The 27,042-nt window shown below is 37.5% G+C and overlaps 1 long non-coding RNA gene across 1 annotated transcript; it reads left to right on the top strand.

Annotated features, from left to right (window-relative positions):
- LOC138810030 (uncharacterized) lies at positions 1–27,042 on the top strand. Its single transcript, XR_011366998.1, has 3 exons — positions 1–216; positions 1,481–1,566; positions 26,831–27,042. It is a non-coding gene; the product is annotated as an uncharacterized lncRNA (long non-coding RNA).

Genomic DNA, 27,042 nt, shown 5'->3' with positions numbered 1-27,042 from the left:
GCAGAGACATAAACTTTTAGGAAGTTTATTTTTGATCTATTTTTTACGTGTAATGAGACTGGTGAGCAGCTCACGAAAAATCCAGGACATGTAACATTTTTATCATGATGACTTGGAATCTCAAGCCCTACTCAAATCTCAGCTCTGGCACAAATTGATTCCATGGTCCAGGGTCAGTCTCTGAACTAATTGATTCCTTATTTCTTCATCTATAAGGTAAGTGTTGTAGTGAGTATCCTGAAACCACCATAGGCTTTGCTCATGTGTACTTCCCAGTGCCTTGTCCAGAGAGCCTAGTCTAGGTGACAGTAGGATCTGTTGCTACCCTAGAAAGGGCTTCTCAAATCTGTTATAACATTTTCAGCATGATTATTTCTTATGTGATGCTTATTGGTCCTAATGCATGCCATCTATCCCTTGCTGTTACATAAGCAGCAGCCTGAATTCAAAAATCCTCACAAGTTCTATCATTTGTCAGAGAAGCTGGCTGCTAAGGCAGGGTCTTGTGTGACATTTCAAAAGCCCTAAGCATGATGGATGTATTTTCCAACCTTGTCATGATTTTATTAATGTGTACTTTCAAATGTTTGCCTGGTATCAGCTTTGTAACTACAACCTGTATCTTCTAACCATGTGCTGAAGGGTGGTGTTACACTGACAGATACAAAGAGGAGATAAGTAACTCATGATTCTTGTCATGGCAGGCACATTGGTCTTCAATGTCTCTCAGTCTTTGGAAATTCAGACTAATAAGTACTACTTTAAGTTGAATGTTATTTTCAAATGACAGATATTTTGAAACACCTATTTGGGATAGAAGTTGGTGATTTTGACTGGTACTAAGCACCATTTCCTATGTGGGGATAAATGAGCGTAGAAGTGTTGCTCTGACATTCTCAATGCCTCACCGCCTCAAATTTTAGAAACTGGACAAAATCAGTATAGGACATTGTTCAATGAAAGGCATTCCTTTTCTCTATTTTACATGGGAATTCCAAAGCAGAAATGTGGAGAAGCTCAACAGCATGTGTAGATACTGAAACATGTATATTTAACAGATGAGCAATTTTATTACCAGCCATTGTTGCCCCAGTGCTAAGTACAGCTGTGTTTACTGCATAATGGAACAAACAACTTCTCTCCCTTGCTACCTGACAGAGAAACTCATAGACATAATTGATGGTTTCTTGCTGAGCTCCCTAGGCATTTGTGTATTTTCTTGCCCTTAAAACTTGGTAGAATGGCTCCTCAAACATCACTTGCTGGTGTCTCAGAAGGGTGGCTTCTGCCTAGTTATTGTCCTCTGCTTTTTAATACATCTTAAATTCTAGAGATAGTCAGTGGGTGACTTGACTAACCTGACTCTCCCTATGCCCTTTGTGAATCTGTACTTATTTTGCTCCTGCTTATGGCTTACAAATGTTCATATGACTCTAGTGGCTCCCAGACAGTCACATTCTATTTTATTGTTTTGTTACAGCACCTGGGAATTCTTCTCGTGTAATTCTGAATAACAAGAGATTTTGATGACAACAAATCTGAGGCACCATCTCCAAGTGACCTTTGGTATTGCTGTGAAGTATAAATAACATTATAAACAAAAAATAAGGGCTACCGCTTCTGAAGAATATGTTTTTGAAATAAATAATTAGAAACAATTAACAGTGAATTTAAAGTTTCTGACCATTGTTAAATTGGAAATTATTGGGCATATAAGAAAACAAATAGACACCAGCAAGATATTTGTCATAAAATAGGTGTTTAAGTGTCGATATTTTGGCCGTGTGGCCCATTTGTCTGTTTCTACCACACCAGAAAAAATCAGGAAGTTTATGCATTTCAACTACTTCCTAGACCTACTAAGTCTTTAAATTAAAGAAAATTTCCAGATACCAATTCTATTTATTTTTCTCAATGTAATCATTGAGATTGGTCTCCTTAAAGTATCTGAACAGTTTGCTTAAGCTTCTGGCCCTTTGGACCCAGTTGCAAACAATTGTTGGAAAATGATTGAGAAAACAGCCATCCAGGTGTCAACACCTGTCAAAACTATGTGTCGTGAGAACTGAAGCTGAAACTTAACAGAGAAAGATGTGGACCTGCTGGGAAAAAATCAGAGAAAATGGAATAGGGCCACAGCACTCTGCAAGCCTTTTGCTTTCCCTGCCATCAGCTTCAGGATCATTTGCACGTTTTCTATTCTAATAGAATATAATTGTCTAACAGGATCAGCCCTGATCCACACTTCTCCCAAATACTTCTTACTTGTGGGGTTCAATTATCATAAATAATGCTGTGTTTTGGCTTCTCTGTTGCTGATAGAGCATGAAGCTTTGCAGTTAATTAGAAACCACTATCTTTGAAATGCAAAGTTCACACATTAGCACACCTGAGTACACTATAGGGTTTTTTTCCCCCATTTTTTTCTCTACAGCTGAACTTATGTCTATTTTATCAGGGAATCTTTGTCTTTTTAATATGAGTGGATGGCCTTGACATTTCAGCCTTCAAACTGAGCTTATTATTTTTTTTGAATGGATGCAGCAGGGAGATGCAATGTGGGGAGCAGGATGGGGGAGAAATGATAGATAAAATCATATGTCTTCAACACAGTTTTTAGTCCATTAGTAACAAAAAAAATTTTATTAGGCAAAAAGTAAAAATTCATTTCAATGGAGATTCAATACCAGGATTTATATTAGAACTCTCTTTTTTTCTAAGTTTACTTTCTATTACTTTTCAGTAGTTCAGTGGTTTCATTTCTACATGTCAGGTTATGAATACAATGCATCCTGATCAAGGTCACCCCTTCCATCATTCTCCCCTACCTCTCCAAAATCCATCCATTCTCTCAAGTTTCCAAATTCCATTTATATATACACTTCATTATATGTTCTGACTGACCCTTCTTACACTAACTCACAATTAAATTTTTATTCTTGGTTTCCCTAGCTTCAAACACTGACAAACAAGGCAGGAAATCTGTGAAGGCAGGACTCTCTGTCATGGTTTCCCTGATAAGAGAAATACCCATAAAGACAGATAACCCCTTACATATCATCTAAGAAAACTTACCTCCCAGTAATGCAAACACCATCCAAAGAAACACCTGCTTAGTTCTGAGACTAGTTTATCTAGTTTCTGCCTCACAGGTCAGAGTTGCTCATTTTCACACAAAACCCCAGACATAGATACCAGTGAGTTTTCCTGCAAAATGCCTGACATATATTTCTCTTTTTCCGTAAAAGATCTTTCACCAATAAGACCCCAACATCTATTTTTGCTCCTTGCACTTGCCAGGGACCACCCCACCCAGGCTACAAACTTGTTATTTGCATTTTGTAGATGAAACGTGTGTGTGTGTGTGTGTGTGTGTGTGTGTGTGTGTGTGTGTGTGTGTGTGTGTGTGTGTGTGGTGGCTTTTTAAATCAAGGCTGACCATCTCCCATTTATGTAACACCTTTATTTGTTGTTTTTTGCTGATAAATTGGAGATAGTCTCATGGATTTTTGTGCTCCGGTTGCCTTTGAACCACAATCCTCACATCTCATCTTTTGAATAATTACAGTGATAGGTGTGAACCACTGGCACCTGGCTTCTCCAAATGAAGCATTTTTGCATGAAGATTTGTCTTTGTATTTCTCTTTCAGGAGAATGGAAACCATCAGTTGCAGCTCCCTTCCTGTAAGTTCCCATTTGTGGTCCAGAACGCAAATGGTTTACTTGCTTCATATCATGGCAGAAGAAAGCCAAAATTAACTGAGAAATAGTTGCTCTTTTTTCTGTAAACTCTGTCATGCTAAAGGTGCAATCTAGTCAAGTTGTATTTAGAAGGGATAATTTGTGGACTCCTTCCTTTTTTTTTTTTTTTTGATGCTAGGTCTGAGGTTTGAACTCAAGGCCTGGGTTCTGTTCCTGAGATTTACTTTTTCCTTCAAGGATAGGATTCAACCATTTGAGCTACAGCTCCAATTCTGGCTCTTTTTTTGGTAGGATATTAAAGATAAAGAGTGTCACAGATTTTTTTTTCCTGTCCTGGTTGGCTTTGAACTGCCATCTTCAGATCTCAGTTTCCTAAGTAGCTAGGATTGCGGGTGTGGGCCACAAGCTCTTGGCATCCTTCCAAATTCTTAATCATCTTCTCAGAAGGTCAGAATATAACTGTATTGTCTGTAGTCCAACATGGCTTGTGTCCTTATAAAGAAGAGAAATTTTGATACCTCATGCTAAATGAGAGATAATAAATTCTAAAATAACATGCTTGTTAAAATTATGATTCAAAGGTTTTTAAGGCAGCCATGTTAGAAATGCAAACATTCTTGATACAAAGGGATGCAATACCAGAAGTCTTTAACTAAAAACGAAACTGTCTCTACACAAAGCAAAATGAAATCATAAGGGCTTTGAGCATCATTGGGCGGCTGCTGCAATGTATTAAACAGTCATAAAGAAAAACAAATTTACACTTTTGCTTTTTAATTACATGAGTTTCCTAAGCACAGCTATGTCACTTTTTAACCTTTTAACTGCTTGTAGTACAAAACTATATTTCTAAACAATAGATTATTGACTTGATTTCTTGTTTGCCATTCTAAGAATAGTTGGTTGAAGTTTCAAAATGATATAACCAAATAAACAGAGCTAAAAAAATCAGAGTTTCTATCTTTAATACAAATGCTCAAGTAGGGGCCTGGTGGCTCATGACTACAAACCTAGTTACTCAGAAGGCTGAGATCTGAGGATTGCGGTTGAAAGTCAGTCAGGTCAGAAAAGTCCATGAGATTTTTATTTGCAATTAACCACCCCAAAAAACTGGAACAAGTGGTTAGAACATTAGCCTTGAGCAAAAATGCTCAGGGACAGTGCCCAAACACTGACTTTAAACCCCAGAATAGGTTAAAAATAACTCCAAATGATTTCCTCCTTCCTTCCTTCCTTCCTTCCTTCCTTCCTTCCTTCCTTCCTTCCTTCCTTCCTTCCTTCCTTCCTTCCTTCCTTCCTTCTTTCCTTTTCCTTTTCCCTTTTTCTCTTTTCCACACATTGTAATAAATCACCTACATTGTTTCTTTCTGAGGGTTTAAAACACAAATAAGATGTAGGTCAAACTCTCTTACCTCAAAACTTGGACAGCTCTCCCCGATAGAATTGCCTTTTACTTCCTCTTTGTTAACATAACTTCTGTTCAGACCTCTAGAACAGCATCTGTTGTGTAGTGTGCTGTTTCTTCTAAGTTTACTGTAAGGTAGAACCTGTCTTCTACTTCTTATTTAATCTCCAGAAACACAAACAACATTTCATTTATATTTTCATCTGTATGAAACAAGCTAAGACCAAGTAGTCCAATAGTGACAGATATAATTAAAGTTGCAAAATCCTCTACTTACATTAGCTTCAATATTAAAATGGTATTTCAATAGTTTAAAAGAAGTTAGATTTTACTTTTGGAAACAATATAAAATGGTAGGTACATACACATACACACACATCTTCCAACTTCTCATACTGTTCTATATATATTCTACATTTACATATATTTTATCATATATATCGTATATATACATATATCACTCACATTAAAGTAATAAACCATGTTTTGAGAAAGTGTGTGTGTGTGTGTGTGTGTGTGTGTGTGTGTGTGTGTGTGTGTGTGTGTGTGTGTGTGTGTGTATTATCCTGGGGAATGAACCCAGAACCTGGGTGCTGTCTTTATGCTTTTTTTGCTTAAGACTAGCATTCCACCATTTGGGACACAACTCCATTTCTGGTTGCTTATTTTTGTGTGTGTGTGGTTAGTTGGATATAAGAGTCAAAGATTTTTCTACCCAAGCTGGTTTCAAACTGATACTCAGATCTCAGCCTGCTGAGTAGCTAGGATTATGGTTGTGAGCCATCTTATATGTATTTTTATCCGTATCACATCCTGCACTTCTACTTTTCTCTTTACTGGAAGCTTCCTTGTTTTCTTTATGGGCTACAGTGTAGTTCCTCTAAGATCAACCAAAGCCTGTCCTTGGCAGTTAAGAAAAGCAGAATGGGAAAAAGATTATTCTTTCCTTATTAGTCTTAGTTGATTATATATAATATATATTTAATATATATAAATATATATAGTAAAGATACTCTACAGAGGGGTTACAGTTACTTGAGTATGGTAATGAGTACATTTCCTCTTGAACATTGTTGCCTTAGTTGATTTTTTAAGACCTATATTTGCATTGTTTTGATAAAAATAAAATGTGAAATCAGAAATAAAAAGAAAGCCAGGTGCCAGTGGATTATGCTTGCAATCTTGGCTACTCAGGAAGTTGATATCTGAGAACAGTGGTTCAAAACCAACCAGGATAAACAAATCTGAGAGACTGTTATCTTCAATTAACCAGCTAAAAGTCAAAAGTGAAAGTGTGACTCAAAGGGCAGAGTGCTAGCTATGAGCAAGGAATCTTAACAAGAGTGCAAGAAAGACCCTGAGTTCAAGTTCCAATACTGGTACAGATAAATGTAAATTAAAACTTACTACTAGGAGCTTGCAAGAGGAAAAATGTGTTTTTTAAATTTTTAATTGTTATTATAAAGATGATGTACAAAGCAGTTGTAGTTACATGTCAACTAATGAGGAAAAGCCTTTTAAAACCTTCGAGATATTACATAATTCTGCTGTATACCAACAAGAGAAATTAGGGATCAAAGAGGCTGAAAAAAATGCACCACTGTGGCTCAAGTGGTAGAGCACTAGCCTTGAGCTAAAGAGCTGAGGGACAGCACCAAGACCCAGAGTTCAAGCCCTACAACCAACATAAAAAAAGTGGGAGTGAAAAGGGTATGTGGGTGGTGGTGAATATGCTTGTATAAAATCAGAATAAAAAATAGCACCATTTTCTTCATCGCTGTCAATCACAGGGCCAGTGATAAAACTTGAGAGGAAAGTTGGGAGCACAAGAGTGAGGAGGGTTAATGTGGTGTGCAGATCTTACCCCCAGGGCTTAGAGAACAAGAGCCACAATGGGACTCTGTTCCACATTGTGAGCAAGAAAACTAGCCACATTCCCCTAGATGACCAGGATGAGTTACAGAAGGTTTGGAGCTTGGAGGAAAAGGATTAGCTGATTACCCAAATAAAAGAGAAAAAAAACTCAATGGCAAAGATAAATGAGGCAAAAGGAAGCTCTCAATGCCCCTCAGACGAAGTTTTCATGATGGGAAATTAATCAGAACAAATTAGCAAGCTTATGTGTGAATGAATTGGTGATGGTTTGTTGGTCACATTAGTCAATGCAGTGTTCTGCTTTCCTGATTAACATTAGCTCTTAGAAGGGGTTATTTGTATTAATCTTTCATTAAAGAAATTAGATAAATGTGCACCTGCTAAACAGGTAATGACTATAGCAGGAAATAATCTCTTCCTCTTTGTCATGACCTATAAATGTTGAGATTTTCCTTGTACCTCTCACTAGATCATTTTACATTAGTGGTAATAATAGAACAAGCTCTTAAATTCCTGTTTGGTAATTGCTTGTTTATTAAGTACTTCACTGAAGTGTTTCTCATTAGCACATGGGGAATTCAGAGAAGGAAAATATAGCTAAGTAACTTGTTGGCAAATGGACATTGTGGTACCTTGTTGCTGTTGCCAGGACCTGCAGTGATTTGTTTGTAGTTCTCTTCTTTCAAACAACTTCCAAGTTCACTTTCAGTTGTAGTTTCTGATTGTGCTATTGAGCTTGCAAAAATGTGTAACAGTTATACTTTGGAGTATATAGAGGAAAGAACCACTAACCATCTCCCTTAAAAAAAAAGATGGTGCAGCAATGAGGTATTAAGTGTGAGAGAGAATTTTCTGGAACAGAATGAAAAGCCCCATTGTATGATGGTCTATGACCATATGAAATGCCCAGCAACAATGAACAGGGCTTATGATAAAACTCAAACATTTTATCTATGAAATTATGTGCATTAGGAATATTTGTTTCTTTCCACTTTAATCTGGAGGTATTATTGATTCATTTGACTGTTTTAATGAGATAAAATATATTTTCCATCTAGAAGCATTTAAGCCATCAATCTTTCACCCAAATCCCACATTGTCTGCTTTTTAACTGTGTGACTTAGCTTGTTAGATCAACTTGGAATCATTTCCATATTAGAGGTATCAGATCCTACATAATGAAGATATTTGAACATTAAGTTCCAGAATAAAATTATCTGTAGATATTATTTTTCAACTAACTTGGTACAACTATTGTTTAATAGAACTATGTTATAATACCCAATGTCAATGGGTATTTTTCTTCTTAAGAAGAGTTCTGAAGATTTGCAGGTTGATATCAGCATTCTTCTCTGACCTTTCAGAAATACATTCATGGATAATAGATACCTTCAAAATGGGTACTGTGAGCCAGGTGCTGGCACTTCACACCTGTAATTCTAGCTACTCAGGAGACTGAGATCTGAGGATCACAGTTCAAAGCCATCCTGGGCAGGAAAGTCCCCATGAGAGACTCTTATCTCTATTCAACTGGAAGTAGCACTGTGACTCAAGTGGTAGAGCACTAGCCTTGAGCACAAAGAAGCTCAGGGAAAGTGGCTAGGCCCCAAGTTCAAGCCCCACAACTGACAAAAAATAAAATAAAGTAAAATAAAATAAAATGGGTACTGTGAACACAGTGCTCGTGTTCAAAAAGAAAGGAATAATGATCATGTTCAGATGAAAAGAAAGAAATTATTAGATTGTTATTAGCTTTTCATTACTATAACAAATACTTGAGATAAAGCAACTTAAAAAGAAGAAAGGTTTTATGTTGACTGTTGTTCTTGGAGGTTTCAGTGAATGGTTGCCTTCAGCACTGCACAGGTGATGGAAGAAGCCTTATGCTTCAAAGAGATGAAGAAGTAAAAAGGGAAAAGTGAATGAGGTATCATTAGCTCCTTTGAAGTGATGTTTCTGAAAACCTAAAAGCTTTCTGTTATGCTTCATCAGCTCCTAAAGGTACTCTTGGCTGAGAATTAAGCTTTCAACACATAAGCCTTATTCTTATCCAAACTGAAGAAGTAATATAGATCATATCCAAATTTTACAGGACATAGCTTGACATAGAATCTCAGAAACAGAGTTGTAGAAGCCTTTTTGTTTTTCTAATACTCAGGCTTGACCTTAGAGCTTGGGCAATGTCCCTGAGCTTTTGTGCTTAAGGCTGCTGGTCTACCATTTGAGCCACACCTCTACTTCCAAGTTTTCAGTGGTTAATTGGGAATAAGAATCTCTAGGATTTTCCTCCCTGGGCTGACTTCAAACCATGATCCTCAGATCTCAGCCTCTGTGTACCTAATTACAGGCATGAGCCACCTATGCCTAGCATGGATGTCTGTTAAACATGAGATAAATATGTGATTGAGTTAGGTGCCAGTGGCTCACACCTCTAAAAGTAACTGCTCAGGAGACTGAGATCTGAAGGATAGTATATCCTACACAGAAAAATCCAGGAGTCTGTTTCCAAACTGATAATCAAGAAGTCAAGCTGGAGACATGGTCATGGAAGAGCATGAGAAGAGAAAGAAATGGAATGAGTGTGACTCTGTGTTCAAACTCCCAGGTCTATCCAATTCCCTTTCCAAAAAAATGTTCCCATATATGGTCCTCTTTCTCTGGAGGAGGGAACATTTAAGATCATGGAACAATATGTATTGAGTAGCTATTTTGATTGTACATTGTAGACATTCTTGGTATGTATTTTCTTTAAAGGGACATCACTAGTGAGATTTGCTTTGGGGCTATTTAGTTAGCTAGGAGCATTCATGAATGAAGCGAAGCCAAATAGATAAAGCGTTTAAACTAAGGGTTAGAAGTGGTAGACCTGCTGACAATTACAGGATTGAGACTTTTCCAGGAAAAACAATTTTAGGTATCTAATTCCTAAGTTAGGAATCCTTGAAGTTCCCTCAATTCCAACACACATGTATATTCCTACATACTGACATGTTTAAAATCTTTTCTTCCCAATGACCATAATGTTTTGCATCTTGAATGGTACTCCAATAAATGTATCCCTGACATATCATCTGTATCTTTGCTTTAAGCCGTTCCCTGGCTACCAGAATATTCCAAGACAATAGATAAATTTCAATGTATTTAATTAATATTTTAATACATTCTTTGATACTGAAAAAAAACTAGCCTTCCATTTTGCCTTGTTGGACTCTTCTTGGATTATAGCAACAGGACAACCTTTACCTGAAGGAGTCATCTGAAACTGTGGCACAAAACAGGGCAGAAGCAGGTGGCTCAAAGTTGGATTTTTTGGTACGTTTTTATTGTAAAAATGCTGTTACAGTTAGTTACATGAGCAAGGTAATGAGAACATTTCCTATTGAGCATTGTTGCCTCCTCCTTGGTTTTTACCCTACCATCCCTTCCCTCCCACCTCCACAACTACCCCCGCCCCCCACCGAAGTTGTAAAGTTCGTTTTCAGCATATTGTTTTGTACATCTCATTGTTACAATGGGTCAACCTGTATCCTTATTTAAGCATTTTGTTTTTTCCCTTCCCCTCCCTGAATTAGAGAAGTGTATATACAATATGCAGGGCACCGACATCAAATACAATGAAAATAGGGGTTATACAGTGGGGGAGGAACATATGTAGGGTTCCCTCATCCCCTCCAGCATCTGTTGTTATTAGAATTCTTGATTATAGCCATTCTAACTGGGGTGAGGTGGAATCTCAATGTTGTTTTGATTTGCATTTCTTTTATGGCTAGAGAGGTTGAACATTTCTTCATTTGTCTGTTGGCTAGTCTTATTCCTCTTCAGAGAAGTTTCTTTTTAAGTCTTTAACCCACTTATTAATCAGGCAGTTGTTTCTTTGAGGATTTGTTATTGGGGGATTGAATTTTTTGAGTTCTAAGTATATTTTAGATATAAGACCCTTGTCCGTTGTATGGCTAGTGAAGATCTTCTCCCAGTCCCTGGGCTTTCTATTAATCTTGCTAGCTATGTCTTTTGCCATGCAGAAGCTTTGCAGCTTCATGCAATCCAATTTGTCCTACCTTTCTTTGATTTGTTGTGTTTCTGGGTGGGTTTCTATTAATGTGATGTCTATCAATATTCCAACCTCATTATTCAATGAACTAGAAGAAGCAATGCAAAAAAAATCATATGGAACAATAAAAGACCCCAAATAGCAAAACCTATCTTTAACAGAAAGAACAGTGCTGGAGGAATATCAATGCCAAATTTCAAACTCTACTACAAAGCCATAATAATCAAAACAGCTTTGTACTGGCACAAGAACAGACCTCAGAAGCAATGGAATAGAACTGATGATGCAGAAATAAATCTATAGACCTATAGTCACCTAATCTTCCATAAGGGAGCTAAAGAAATAGAATGGAAGAAAGACACCCTCTTCAGTAAATGGTGCTGGCAAAATTGGTTAATCACCTGTAGAATACTAAGATCCTTATATATCACCCTGCACCAGCATGAACTCCAAATGGATCAAAGACCTCGGAGTCATAGCAGACACTCTCAAAACATTACAGGAAGGAATAGGAGAAATCCTAGGTCTCTTTGGTGCAGGTCAAAATTTTCTTAAAAGCTGGATTTTTTGGAATCACTGAGAACTGGCTGCCATTCCTCCCAGGCTTGTCTGTGAGTCCTATCACATCTGTCCAAATGATGCTAATGTTATATGCACAGAAAATGAAGTCAATGGTTGGCTAGGAGGGCTGTTATGATTTGGATATGTTTTCAGAGTATTCTACAGAAGTTTCTGTGTTAAAATATTATCTTCATGGTGAGTTATTAAGAGTGTGGCAGGGGGATTTACTCTGACCACAGTGAACCACAGTGAAGAGGTAGGGCCTTTGGACACGATTAGTTTTATCAGTGTGAAGGACCCAAGAGTGGATTCTGGTGACTTATAAGAAGAAAGAGAAGCCTAGTGCCTCTGGCTCTAACCTGTAATCCTAGCTACTGAGGAGCCTGAGATCTGATGATGTAAGTTCAAAGCCTGCCTGGGCAGGCAAATCTCATAAAACGAATTTCCAATTAAGTACCAGAAAACTGGGAGTGGTGCTATGACTCCAAGTGGTAAAGTGCTAGCCTTGAGCAATTGAGGTCAATGACAGCCCCCAGGCCCCAAGTCCACTCTCAACAACAACAAAAAGAAAAAAAGAAAAAAACCGGATAAGAAAAAGAAAGAAGTGTCCAGACAAATAGGCATGTGATTTTCCTCCTTTCTTTTTGTTACATGATATCTCATTTGGCCTTGGTCTACCAGTAAGATCACTAATACCAGCTGTGGCCCCTTAACTTTATACCTCTGGAACTAAGAGAGAAAGTACAATGCTCTTCTTTATAAACAGGCTGAGTAGCCTGTTTTCTTATAGTAATACAAAATGGACGAGTGTAATCATTATCTGGAAAACCTATATTACAGATAAGCCACCAGCTTTTAATGATATTCTTTTTAACCATATATATATATATATATATATATATATATACATATATATATATATTCTGTTGCTCAATTACAATTTACTTTTCATTAATTAATTAATAATGATTAGTTAATTTTTATGGCTCAGGCTGCACTGGATTTCCTTACATATCTCAAGTTCAGCATTTCAGTGATTCAGTATTAAGCTTCTGAGCTGCAATTTCTCATAGGAGGACTATGTTTCTTACCTCCATAACCACCTGTGCTCTTGAAGCATTCTGTTTCCATGCATAATTTTTCTCAAATATCTTATGATGTCATGATGATATCTAGAGTATATTTGTCAAAATTGAATGTTCTTTAAATTACAAAGGATGATATTTTAATCCTGAATTATCCATGATGAAAGAATTAAAGATAATTTATTTTATTTATTATTACTTAAAATAGGCTTTAATTTGCATAAAACATCACAGTATTGACTAAGATATGGGTTCTCATCTTTGTGCTGCTATAGTTTATACAAAAATCCATACAAATCCAGATGTCTTGAAGTTTCTTTACTAATTTATCATGCAGGTTAGGCACACATTCTCATGTGAATTAGTCACCCCATGTGTAACATTACAATCTGAAAAGATTGTCTAATGGTGATTTTGTCAGGCTTCTTGCATAGAAGATGAAATTTCCTTGATATCTGATACAAAATGGACTCACATCAGCATTAGTTTTGTACTATATACATAAAGATTTCTAGTTATAGCATTATGTGTATTGAACTGGAAATTGTTGCTTTCATTCTTATAACAACACAAATCTGAACAAACTACAATTCAATGCCTTTGCTTGGACCTGTCAGAAAACAGGTTTCAAGGCAAACTGACTTCCTGAGGCCAGCAGAAGAGATTCCAGCATTCCTGGAGGCGCAGACCACTAGGTTTTATATAAATGGTGGGAGAAATTACAAGAAAGTTTTGTGAAAATCTGAAGGCTGAGGATGGGCTGGTATAAGAGTGTCAAGCTTCTAGGAGATGTAGCACTAGGAAAAGTATGTATAGCCCATTAGCTTTTCTTCTAAGAACTAAGAAAATCTTTTTTTCTTGATCAGTAGAAGCTTTTTTTAGGGAAAAATATTTTATTGTAAGGGTGATATACAGAGGGGTTACTACTAAGTATGGCAATTAGTACATTTCATGTCAAACATTGTTACCCCCTCCCTTATTTTCTCCCACTTTCCCTCCTCCTCCTCAGCCCCCTTCTCTCCCCAAGTTGTGAAGTTCATTTCCAACATAATGTCTTGTGAGTATTGCTATAGCATTGGTTCATCCTTTGTCCTTTGTTTTACCATTTTGTTATTTTCCTTCCTTTCCCCAAGTCAGATAAACACAGGGTATTGAAATCAAAAACAATGACAACAGGGGATAAACCAAAGGGAAAAAACATGGAAGGAAAAAAGAAATAACTTCGTTCAGTACATTAAAAAGACAAAAACAAACATCTTGTTTCCCTATCCTTGGAGTTCATTTCAATTAGCATCATTTTATACGGTCAGAGGATCACAATAGTTCAATAGCCAACCAAATCTTCATGGGAGGAATGAGGAAGAACCCAGAAAAAGCTCCACTACCTTTCTGATCTCATGCTATAGTGCTACCTAGAGACCCAAAATATCCACTCTAGTACTTCTACCGCTGTCTTTTATGGAGAAGATGTTCAATCTGCAGGGAAACTAATGAATTTACCCAAGGCACAGTAGAACACATTGAACTAGAAGAACAGAACAGAGGCCAACACATCATCTCTGATCAGAAGCATCTTCCCAGACTCCAGAAGGAACTCAATCTGTCATCTTCTGGGAAAGTAGTCTCAAAGAAAACTCCACGTGAGACTGACATTTGTTAGAACAGTTTAGCACAAATCTCCCCACAAATCTTGAAACTTCATAGGATGAAACATCGACTTTAATCATACAAAATTCTACCACACTTTTATTTTTCTCTCTATAGAGAGCTTGTACCAAAATATTTATAAGGTATATCTACAGGTGAGAAAATATCTCATCCGAAGCATAAAGCAACAATAGCAACATGATCAGATGGGATATAGACACTGGAATTTAAAAATAAATATACTTAATATGCTAACATGATGGAAAATGTTGAAAGCATGAAAAGTTACATCAATGATTTTAGTAGGGAAAGGGAGATTGTAAGAAAGAGTCAAATGGATATGATACAAATAAAAATATAATCAGTGTTGACATTGTTGAAAAAATGACTTAAATGCCTTCATTAGTAGATTTGCAATAGCTGTGGAAATAGTGACAGATCTTGAAGGTAAATTAGTAGAAACGTTTCAAATTGCTAGAATGAAGGGGGGAGTGCAGGGAGAAAAGGGAAAAGAGAAGGAAAAATATTTGAAGAAGAAATAATGAGTGAAACTTTCACACAATCAACAATCTAAACCACCAGTCTGAAAAGCTTAGATAATACTAGCCACTAACTGCGGACTAACTAGCGTGCACACACACTGCACACCTCTAACTCACGTGCAACACATATCAAACAAGCTGGGAAGGTGGCTCAGTGGTAGAGCGCTTGCCTTGCATGCATGAGGCCCTGGGTTCGATTCCTCAGCACCACATAAGCAAAAAGAAAAAAGCCGGAAGTGGCGCTGTGGCTCAAGTGGTAGAGTGCTAGCCTTGAGCTGAAGAGCTGAGGGACAGCTCCCAGGCCCAGAGTTCAGGCCCACGACTGGACCGCCCCCCCAAAAAAAACCAAAAAACCCAAAAACAACACATATCAAACGTATCGTATTTAAACTTTCAAAACCAAGTTTAAAGAGAAAATCTTGAAAACGGAGATGGATCAAATATAATAGTTACAGAACAAAAATAATTGCCCAGCAAACTACCATGCAAGCAAAAAGAAAATACTATAACATATTTTAAATATTGAGAGATAAAAAGAACACTTAACAGACGAAAATCTGACATACACATAACAAAAATGTCTTTGAAAAGTCATTTTAAAATATTTTGAGGAGCTGAGGATGTGATTCAGCGGTTGAATACTTGTGCAGTATGTATGAGGCCTTGGTTCAATGTGGAACATTAAAAATTTAAAGAAAAACTTTCTCACCCAAGTAACATTTGAAGTATATCATGGCCAGTAGAACTGCTCTAAAAGATAGAATGTATAAAATAGAACCATAAACAAGGTGGAAAATAGTGCTCTCCACTTGATCAAGTCTAAACCCTTATTGACTTGTTTTCTAAACTATAGCAAGATGTTCCCTCTCTGAACACAGCAGGAACTGAGTAAAAGTAGAAGAGTTTTTGCATGGGATACAATGGTGGATACAAAAAGTATTAGACAAAAGGGCTCTGAACAGGAAATATGGTCTTAAATGAAACTGATGGGAAAAACAATGGAAATGTCACTGAATTAGGAATAATGAGTTAAATGAAAAAGGATGAATCAAACCAGGTGCTGGTGGGTCATGCCTGTAATCCTGTTTACTCAATAGGATGAGCCCTGAGAATCTCAATTTGAAGCCACTCTAGGCAGGAAAGTTTGTGAGACTTTATCATCTATTAATTAGAAGTGGAAGCTGGAAGTGGAGCTGGTAGCAGAGTGGAGATTTGAGTGAAAAGCTACTGACAACACATAGGCCCTGAGTTCAAGCCCCAGGACCAACACACACACACACACACACACACACACACACACACACACACACACACACACACACACACACACACACACACACACACACACACACAGAATGAGCAGGTAAAATATAGAGGAAAAGGATTAGACCTGGGAGAATTACAAGAGAATGTCATATTTGCATAGAAGACCTGAAGTAGGTCATATAATCAGCGACAAGAATTGTCATATCCTGAATAAATATCAAAGAATATTCACAGAACTCAAAGCTTATTCTTCATCTTTTTAGCCCTTGAGAATTAGTATTAGCATCTGGTGCTTTGCAATTTTTCAGTCTCAGCCATTTTAATTACTTTCCCATGCTTGGGGAACAGATTATATAAGGGTGAGTGATGGGTAAAAATGTAAATTAATGACTTATATAGTAATTCAAAAGCAACAGCTGAATAATACCATATTTTCTTATTTCTTTAATATATGTTGTTAGCAAATTTGGGGGCAGAATAATTATCCAGTAGGAAGATTGCTTCAGAAGTAATACACATAAGAGTTTTTAGAGGGGGAGAAATGCTGCAGCTATTAATGTTATAATGATGCATGATATTCTCCAATATTTTGGATAAGTGCTAAAACAGGAAAAAGACCTTTTTCCAGTAGCCATTGTTAAGTAGTGTAATGTAGCGAAGAAATTGGTCCACAGAGGCACTGAGAGATCCTATAATAGGTATCTTGCAAGTCACAAAGAGTATGTCTCAGTTGCAGATAGGAGGACTTGTCCTTGCTCCAAAGTGTCTATCACTCTGCATGTCCATGCTGTGAAGTGTCTGTGAACTGAGCTATGAACTGAGGAAGTTCCTATCTCTTTTATACATTAGTGCTGAGGAAGGCTGTGTCAGTGATTCTTGATTTCAGCTCGGTGAAGTACAGAATTCACTCAACTGCTCCCTAAGAAAATCTGACTTTATTTGTCTCACGGGAAGCCTAGAGATAACTGAGCAGGGCCAATGTAGCATGTCCCCCCGTTCTTTCCACTTACTCTGTGCTAAGTGGGTTGGTTGGCAACCTCGTGGTTACGGTCTTCCTGAGGCAGCTTCAACTTTATATCTGTACCCAAGGTAGGATAAAGAAGAGAAGGAAGTAATCTCCTAATACTGGACTAGCCACAAATATGTTTCCAGGATCACCAAGGGCCACACTGACAGCTGGGAATAGGAGCATTTCATTTATTTCTCTGCCTCTATAATAGAATCAAGAATAAAGCTAGTGGAGTTCTGTGATCTAATACTTACGTCATCAGTGACGCTAAGGAAAGGGAGTGGTATAAAACAAGAACTAATAGAGGCATAGAGATTAGGTTCATAATACGGCACTTGGTATGTGAGTAATGGACTATATCCTCCTCGCCACTACTTTGCCATGGAAAAGAATACATAACTGAAATTGGAGCACATTGGGAAATAGCCAAGAATATAACTAGGAGATAAGTTGAAAGTTTGCTGCCTCCTCTGGAAAAAGGAAAAGCATTAAGTAATTATTTCAAAGATGATTACTAAGCCCTTCCCATCAACCTCACAAAGGACTTTCTAAGAAGACTCTACACCTGAGTACCGTTATAATTATGGATGCTCTAGCCTGCAGCTCCAGCTTTATGCTGGTCCTGGGGCAAGTACTTTCACAGCTTGAGTTCAGGCTTAAGGCACAAAATCTTTTATTATATGCTCACTGGTATGAATTTTATCCTGTAGCAGATGTGAGTTTTGAGTGAGAAGTGAAACACTAAGATATGACATATAGAACACTTCATGCGTGTGTGTGTGTGTGTGTGTGTGTGTGTGTGTGTGTGTGTGTGTGTGTGTGTGTATTTTATGCAGTGGTAATGGATGTTGGTGGGTGATACTATGAGCTCTTACAGCATCTTAGGCATGAGATGATGCAAATTTGATTGCAATGTTAACACTTGAGGGACTGATTTAATGAGTTTTGTGTTGCTAGAACAAACTAACACAGGATGGATAGCAGGATGATTAGTTTTGAATCCTGGGAATTTCAAGATCATGAAGTTGGCATCTGGTGAGGACCTTGTTTGTGCATCCTCATAATGGAAGTGGTGGATACTCATTCTTTCATGAGGAACCCATTTTCTGTGATAACAATATTAATACATTAACCAGAGCTTTGTTGTCATGACTTATTCATCTCTCACTGGGTCCCATCTCTTAGCATGGTTGCATAGAAAATTAAGTTCTAATACATGAATTGTGTGTGTGGCAGAATCACATCCAAACCATTGCCATAAGAAGAAGGATGAGAATGAGAAAGCCACTGTGAATTAGTTACAGAGGGTGAGGGTGTAAGATAGGTACAGGGTGTCTATACAGTTTCAAGTTGAATGAAAAACCAATTCTAATGGTCAAAACAAATTTAGAGAGAAATATGGTTGAGTTAATTTATAAACAAGATAAGCAAAAAGTGCCTTTGGAAAAGACCCATGGGTATGCCCATCAGAAGGCAGGATATATGATGGTTAGAATAGATTAAATTTTCAGGATAGATTCCCAGATTTTGAAAGCAAAAAAGGCTGAGGAAACAGATTGTGGAAAGTTGTTATTTAAAGATCAGAAATAAATCACTGGAGAGAAAGAAGCCTTGATCATCATGAGGGCAATCTTATGGTACATTGTGAGATCTTATCCAATACACTGGGAGATCACTAAGACCATGAAAATGTGGATACCAAACAACTCTACACCCTTGAAGACCTCTGCCTTCAATTCCTAGAGAGTTGCTAGAGAATGAAGGGATGTGGAGATGGTAAGGTATATACAGGTAGGACAGTCAACTGTGCTGCTTAGTTTCTTTTCTTTGTGGAGTTTCTGTATTCAGCTAAAAATTATTTTGTCTGAAAGAAAAAAATACAGAATAACTTGCTTGGTCCCTTGATTGCTTCAATACAGTACAGTGGTTGAAGGAAGTACTAGCTGGAAAATTTCACATTGAGCTTATCTATTTGGCTACATTTTACAATGCACATTTTTGGTTTAGAGCTATGAGATCATTCTCAGGTCTGTAAATGGAATACTTTTCTCCATGAAATGTTAAATGAGAGAGATAAATATGTTCAGCTTCACCCTGTTTTAAATTGCTTAATGCCCAGAGATCAGAGGAGTCCTTGTAGAATACATACCTGGGAAGGCTGCACACTGGAGAAGGACAGCATCAGAAGTGGAGCACTCACCTCAGAAGGATCTCTGAAGGAGTGTCTAGATTTGTACTTTCAAGTGAGTCATCTATAAGATTAACAAGCAGAATTAGATCGAATTGCATATATTCAGTCCAAATATTTGAGGTCCCTTTTCAAACTTATTTATTTCTTTTATTTTATTGTGCCAGTCCGAGGACTTGAACTCATGGCTTAGGTGCAGTCCCTGAGCTTCTTTTGCTCAAAGCTAGTGTCTACCACTTGAGCCACAGTGCCATTTGTGGCTTTTGCCAAGTACCCTATTGCAGATAAGAATCTAATGGACTTTCCTGCCTAGGCTGGCTTTGAACAGTGATCCTCAGATCTCAGCCTCCTGAGTGTCTAGGTTTACAGGAATGAGCAAGCAGTATCTGGCTTCAATTATTATTATTATTATTTTGGTTGGCCGTGGGGCTTGAACTCTGGGCCTGGGCGCTGTCCCTCAGCCCTTCAGCTCAAGGCGAGCGCTCTACCACTTGAGCTACAGCGCCACTTCCAGTTTTCTAGTGGTTTATTGGAGATAGGAGTCTCACGGTCTCTCCTGCCCGGGCTGGCTTTGAACCGCGATCCTCAGATCTCAGCCTCCTGAGTAGCTAGGATGACAGACGTGAGCCACCAGCGCCCGGCATTCAATTATTTTTCAATTCACAAATTAATCATATATAAATAAGTTGACAAATATGAGTACAAATCTTGCACATACTTGATAAATACCAAAATATTATGAACGTGGTGTCATATGACCCATCAGGGTTGGGTGATACCTGTATAAAGAAGATTATCAAAGAAATAAGGTTATCACAAGCAAAACTTTCTGAGATCCTTGGACTGATCCAAAAAGGATAGATAGATGCAACATGTAGATGCAGGTATAGATATCTTTTTACCATGGGGCTGGGAAGGTGGCTCAGTGGTAGAGCGCTTGCCTTGCATGCCTGAGGCCCTGGGTTCAATTCCTCAGCACCACATAAGCAAAAAGAAAAATGCCAGAAGTGGTGCTGTGGCTCAAGTGGTAGAGCACTAGCCTTGAGCTGAAGAACTGAGGGACAGCGACCAGGCCCTGAGTTCAGGCCCCACGACTAGACCTCCCCCCCCCAAAAAAAAAAAGATATCTTTTTACTAGTGATACCTTGGGATCAGAGTACTTAAATCTTTCTCTTAAGAAATGAAGCAGTGGCCTAAATTTCTTTCTCCAGCTTTATGGAACAAATATATATTGAGAAGAGATACCTTAGGAAGGGTACTTACTTGCTTGCTAAATACCTACCCTGTGTCAAGACTCATGCTAAACATCACAGAATTACACACGAGTTATATATTTTGCCTTCTCAATGACTGTTACATCAATATTATTACTCTGAATTTGTGATAAAACTAAGACATATTCTCAGGTTATATGGACACCAAAGATATATTTTCTCACACCTTAGAATAATCATAGTGATCCAAGGCTTGATATTTTTTAATAGCCAGTCCTGATTTGAACTCTGTGTCTGGACTTTGTTCTTAAGGTTTTTGTGGTTCATTGGAGATAAATTCTCATGGACCTTCCTGCTTGGGCTGCCTTTGAATCAGAATCCTCAGATCTCAGCCTCCTGATGAGCAAGGATTACAGGTGTGAGCCACCTGGTACCCAGATTCCAAGGCTTGTTTTTATTTTCTGACCTCCTGTATTTTTGTTTTTTAACCATGGAAACAATAAAAATCTGTTACATATTTGAGAGCCATTAGTTTCTTTATCAATATGCATATTATCTTTCGATGCCTTAGGTAGGGATATTTATTCATCTTGGAAATGACTATTTCTAACCCTCCTAATCTCTGGACTAATAATGTATGGATGGAACACAACCAAAAACCATCCTCATAATAAAATCATAAGTACTTCATCAAATGATTCTTTGATATGCAAAGTCAACAATGTACTCAGAGAATGAAAAAGCGATGCTTCATGGGCAGGACCCATTTGCTTGAAGGGAAGTGCAAATGCAGAGCACAGAGTGACCCAAGAGGGAAATGGTAGGAGGAAAAAAACTTAAACAACAATTGAGTTTTAAGGGTTTATCTAGACTGTAGAGGTAAAATAGGAAATTAAAAGTATATTAAGCATTTCAGGGAGGAGATAATAGTTCATCAAGAACAGATATGTTCAAAGGAAATGATGTGAGAGAAGGGAAATTTTAAATTATGTCAGAAAAGGAATATAGTTCTAAAATTAATTGTAGGTTTTGCCCACCAAACTGCTTTGACAGAGTTTCTGAATGGCAATTAAAGACTAAAGACTAGAGAAGAGAGAGACAGAGAAAGAGAGAAAAGAAGGGAGAGAGGGAGAGAAAGAGGGGGAAAGAGGGAGAGGAGAGAGAGAGAGAGAGAGAGAGAGAGAGAGAGAGAGAGAGAGAGAGAGAGAGAGAGAGAGAGAGAGAGAGAGAAGGAGGTAGTGAGGGAGGTAGAGAAAACCCCAGGTTTCAGAGCTTGGTTTGCAGATCAAGTCACATGGATGATTGCAAACCAGGCCATAGCCCTGTGAATATCTGGAAGTCACTTTCTCTACAGATTGCAGGTGTGAAATATTGTTATGTTTCTACAAGATTGACTGATATTATTTTGAAGGTGTAGAAATGAATCAACACTGTGTAATCACAGCTTTGCAAATTTCAAAGACTGCAGAGTCAACTGCAGTTTACTAGGTTAACACTAGATTCTGCTGCTTTGCCCGTGTCTTGCTATTTTCATGTAACATTTTAATTGCATAAAAATGATTCAGCATGTGAGGTAGCATACTCTGTTGTAGAAAGACATAGAAAATATTAGTCCTGATTCATGGTTACAACCCAACATACATGCTTATGTGTAGGGTGGAGAAGAAGCAGGAGCCCATTAAAGAAGTCTCTATATTGAGAAGTCATAATGTGTTCAATTTCAGAGAAAAAAATTAGAGAACAAATTTTGTAGCTGAAGTTAAGAAAAATGATGGTCATTGAGTTTCACACTCCTCATCAGTCTTATGGTGAGATTTGGTAATCAGTTATTTAAGTTTGATTGAATGTGAAGAAACCACGGACTCATTCTGTGACTGAGGGGCCTGTGCCTAAAAAAACTGACATTATCAACAAAGAAAGCCATGACATTCTAATGAAAGCCAATAATAGAAGACAACCATTAGTTAGTTTGGGCTAAACCAACTTCTTGTATCTGTGTTCCAATTTATAACAAAGGCACTAGACAATAGTACACAATAGTGAGTTGGTTCTTCTAACAGGAGGATGCACAAGGAACACATTATGTGATCCTGACCAGGTCAGTCCCATGTGACTGTACTTCAGAATCATTCAGAGAGTTTATATATCGCCGGGACCCTAAAGGGAATCCCAAGAGATCAATGATTCCAAAGCATCAGGAGAGAGCTACCCCTGTTCCACAGAATGGAACAATCTATGCTCCAGAAGAGCATAAGAACTTCAGAATGAAATAGCATGTCTATCCCTGTATATACTGTCTGCTTTGTTAATGTCTCATCCTCTAATTGCCCCTGCTTCAACTTTTCGGATGCAAAACTAAGGAAATAACCTTGCTAACTGGACACTGTGATTAAGCCTCTCTCTTTCTCAAAGCTTCTCAAAATTTCCCTTGGTCTTCAGAACCATTCTTTCCCTTTTCCTTATTTTTTTCTTCAGGCAGCATTATTCCCATTGGTCCACACTGGCATCTAAGTCTGGCCACCTGCCTCAACTAAGCAAACTCAGCCCTTATTCCATATTGCAGCAATTTAACAGCTTACTTGTGTTGCGGTTCTTCTTTGGAATAATTTTTGTTTGTGGACATTATAAATATTTGCCATATAAATAAATGAGAATCTTTTTCTAAGATGACATTTTGAGTAGAACATAGTATTCATGAAAGACCTGAAAGCCAGTGATTGGATAGTTGGGAACATTAGAAAGGAAAGCAATGCCTCTGATTTTCACAGAACACTTTAGAGTTACTGAAATCATTCTCCCCAGCTCCCACATTCTTTATGGCTGTGCTTTTTCCATCCACTGGATTTCAAGTTGACTTTTATTGTAAGCAGTTTGTATAGTGATACCTGATCTCTAAATAAGAGGAGAGGATTTTTTAAAAAACCAAACAACCTTCAATCTAGAGTTAAGTTCTATAACTGCAAGATTTGCTTATAGGCTGGAAACTTCCACAAAGCATTTCCTTTTTTTTTTTTTTTGGTTTGCCCTTGGGTGAGTTGCTGAATCTCTAGAGCAATCTTCTCTTTTGCATGCACAAAGTGAGGTGGCAGAGATGAAAGACAGCTTTGAGCTTCGGCTACAAATCAGAGTAGAAGGGTAACGTTTGACAGACTCAGAATTATAACTGATCCAGCTTGGCTCAGCAGCGATTAGAAGTAGGTCAGAAAATAACCAGCTGAAGTTCAATGTACTATAGAATATTATATGGTATTCAATAATTAAACTATTTATTGTTATCATTTTCAAAAATTCACTCTGTTGTGCTCTTTCAACATATTTTTAATCATAAAGAAACAACACAGTTAAGAAACCTTTAACAGAGGGAAGTGATGAGAAAAATCTTGACTTATGAATGTACTTTGTGAAAAGAGATAAACAGATCAATAACTGAGAATATGAAGGCCAAAGGAAAAAAAAGATTACTGTACATGTTAGTAACTGATAAATGAGCATCTTAAATCAATGATGAGAGTGAATTATTTAATAAGTGGTAAGGGAGGAATTGTTCATCGGTAAATCTGGCTCTCATGCCACTAAAATAAATACTGAAATGAAATTCCAAGCATATTTTAAACAAGGAAGTCACAAAAGAATTAAGAGGGTACTAAAATAATATATATTTAATTTTTCAGATAGGACAACGTATTATGATAATACAAAGCAAATGAACTGGCCAAGGAAAATGAATAGTTCAAACAATTACCCTTGTACAAAACATACCTACATGATTAAGTACTGCCAGCAAAATCAAAATTCATAGAGAGAGGAGATCAAATCAAAGATTTGATTATTCTAATAAAGATTATTCTAATAAAGATTATTCTAATAAAGGATTTATACACATCAATAAGAAAACACTAATGTCCAGAAACAAAATTGACAAAAAATACAGAGATAATCCACATTAGAATAATTCAAATAACTTAAAAAATTTGTATATACACGATGCAAGATATCAAAATCGAGTACAATGACAACAGGGAATATGCCATAGGGGAAATAATATACAAAGGCAACAACAACATCAATAAAAGATAGAATCACATGGTGCATTTAAGACAATAACAATAAAGACAGACCTCTTGTGTCTATATCTTGGTGTTCATTTCAGTTAGCATCATCTTATATGCTCATTTGTAATGGTTTTTGAGCTTTTCATCTCATCAGATAAGATTATCCTATATGTATACTAATATTGCAAATAAAGGAAACCATGGGACCTATATTTATCTGGGACTGGCTTTCTTAACTTTATATGAATTTTTCCAAAATTTTCCATTTCCTAACAAATGGGGCAATTTCCTTATTTCTGATGGAAACATAGAATTCCATTGTATATATGTACCACATTTTCTTGATCCATTCATCTACTGAGGGGCATCTGGGTTGGTTCCATATCTTAGCTATGGTGAATAATGCTGCAATAAACATGGGGAGGGGAAGGGGAATAACAAAATCCTGAAACAAGGATGACCCATGCAACAAAGATACCCACAGGACACTATATTGGAAATGAGCTTTACAACTTCTGGCAGCAAAGTGGGGGGAGGAAAGATAGGAGTGTGTAAGGTGGGGAGGGAAGGGATAGTGGGACAACAACAAGGAAGGGAAGCAGTAACAATGATTGACAAGTAATGTACTCATTGCCTTACTCATGTAACTGTGACCTCTTTGTACAACATCTTAACAATAACATTTTTAAAATTGTTTCTTTCTTTTTTAGTTAAAAAAAGAAAGCAGAATGGCATCTATAATTTTTTTTTGGTGCTAGCAATGGTATAGGAAAGTCAGTACAAATGCTAACATGTAAAGGAGTCATAATTAGTAGAGCCATTCTAGAAACAATTTGCTATAAGGAGTTTTAACATATTTTCCTCCTCTGACCCTATAATTCTCTGCTTAGCTTACATTCAGAATCATGAGTGCATTCCATAGAGTATTTATAAAACTCATCATTGCATATTTATTTGCAATCATTCAAAGCTAGAAATAACCTTAAATATATCAGATCAATATGATAGACTATTATGACAGTATTCATATCTGTTTTGATTCTGAAGAGTTTTCCATGTGCCCGTGATGTAACTGTGAGGTGACAAAGATTGTCTAAGAGCTTAACAGAGGATGAACTCATGATGTCTGCTGTGGGCTTCCCAGTGGAGTATGCATCTTCTTGAAGGTTACTTGCATACTTCAAGAGAAGAATGAAGTGATCTCAATCTAGACAGGGTGTGAACAAATTTTCAGAAACAAAATTTGCCAAACTTGATGACCAAGTGTAAATTGTCTGGAAAAGAAATGAACAGTATTTCCATGGTACTTGGATTTATAGGTCAGGGATAAAAGTCAAACAAGAAGGAAGAGATGAGAAAGAAAGTAGAGACTCAAGTGAGAATCTTTTGTGAGCTAAGACATGAGATAAATCCTGCAGTGTGATTTGGGAATTTACCTACATTTACTCAGGAGTAAATTAATATTTTTGAGAGCTCTGTTGTGTGGAACTGGAATGTCCTTATAAATATTCATAGGTTGAGAGTTTGAATCTAAAAGGTGATATTGAGAGGAAATGGAATTTTAAGGGGTAATTCTTAGTGGAAGTCTTCCCATCAAGGGGAACTGGGGTATGCCCCCAAATAGGAAAGTAAGGTCTTATTCTACCCCCTCCAGCCCCCACTATTCTTGACCATAAGGTAAATTTGTTGCTACATCACCCATTCTCATTCCCAATATAATGGTGCCAGAAGCCCAAAGTAACAGGGCCAAGTGCCCATGAACTGAGAACCCCAAAATTGTGAGCTGAAATATTTTTTATGAATTGACTGTTGTAGAGAGCTGCGTGCAGCTGCACCTGGAAGATGGCGCCGGCTTCCGCCCTCTGCCTTCCCGATGGCAAGTGCTCTCTGTGGTAAACAACTCCTTATATGGCTAAGGCAAAGAATCTGCCTTGCTTTGGCGCACCTGAACCTATTGGTGGTTCCCACGTGGCGTATCAGGGTTGGCTACCCAGTGGGTACTTAAGGCTGTGGGGAATTCTCCCCGGGGTTAGTGGTCAGAAGATTGCTCAAAGGTCCTGAATAAACTGCAGAGAGAAGAGCTCGGTGTCGCATCTTCCTTGCTGGTCAAGGGGGTCGCCACAGACTGTCTCCTCAGGTGTTTTGTTACAATAATGGAAAGCTGACTAGCATAGGGGTACCTACCATGCATGAAGGTGATAACACTTAGTATTTTGTTTAATTCTCATCACAGGTAACTGGAATTTATGCATCACTGACTTCTTATGGAAATGAGGTACCCAGTTTTGAGAAAATACATTCCTTAATTAACCTGTGTAAGACCACCCAGCGAACAGCAGAAACAGTGGACTTAAACCAACCTTTAAAATTTGTTTTAAAACTTCTCAATCTCCAGGGGAAAAGGGCGAAAAAAGTATAGCAGTGGAGCTGACTGGACATAGATGA

This window comes from Dipodomys merriami, unplaced genomic scaffold, assembly GCF_024711535.1.
Source record: "Dipodomys merriami isolate MVZ:Mamm:240054 unplaced genomic scaffold, mDipMer1.0.p SCAF_5, whole genome shotgun sequence".
Lineage (NCBI taxonomy): Eukaryota > Metazoa > Chordata > Mammalia > Rodentia > Heteromyidae > Dipodomys > Dipodomys merriami.
This window is presented reverse-complemented; position numbering and strand designations above follow the sequence as displayed.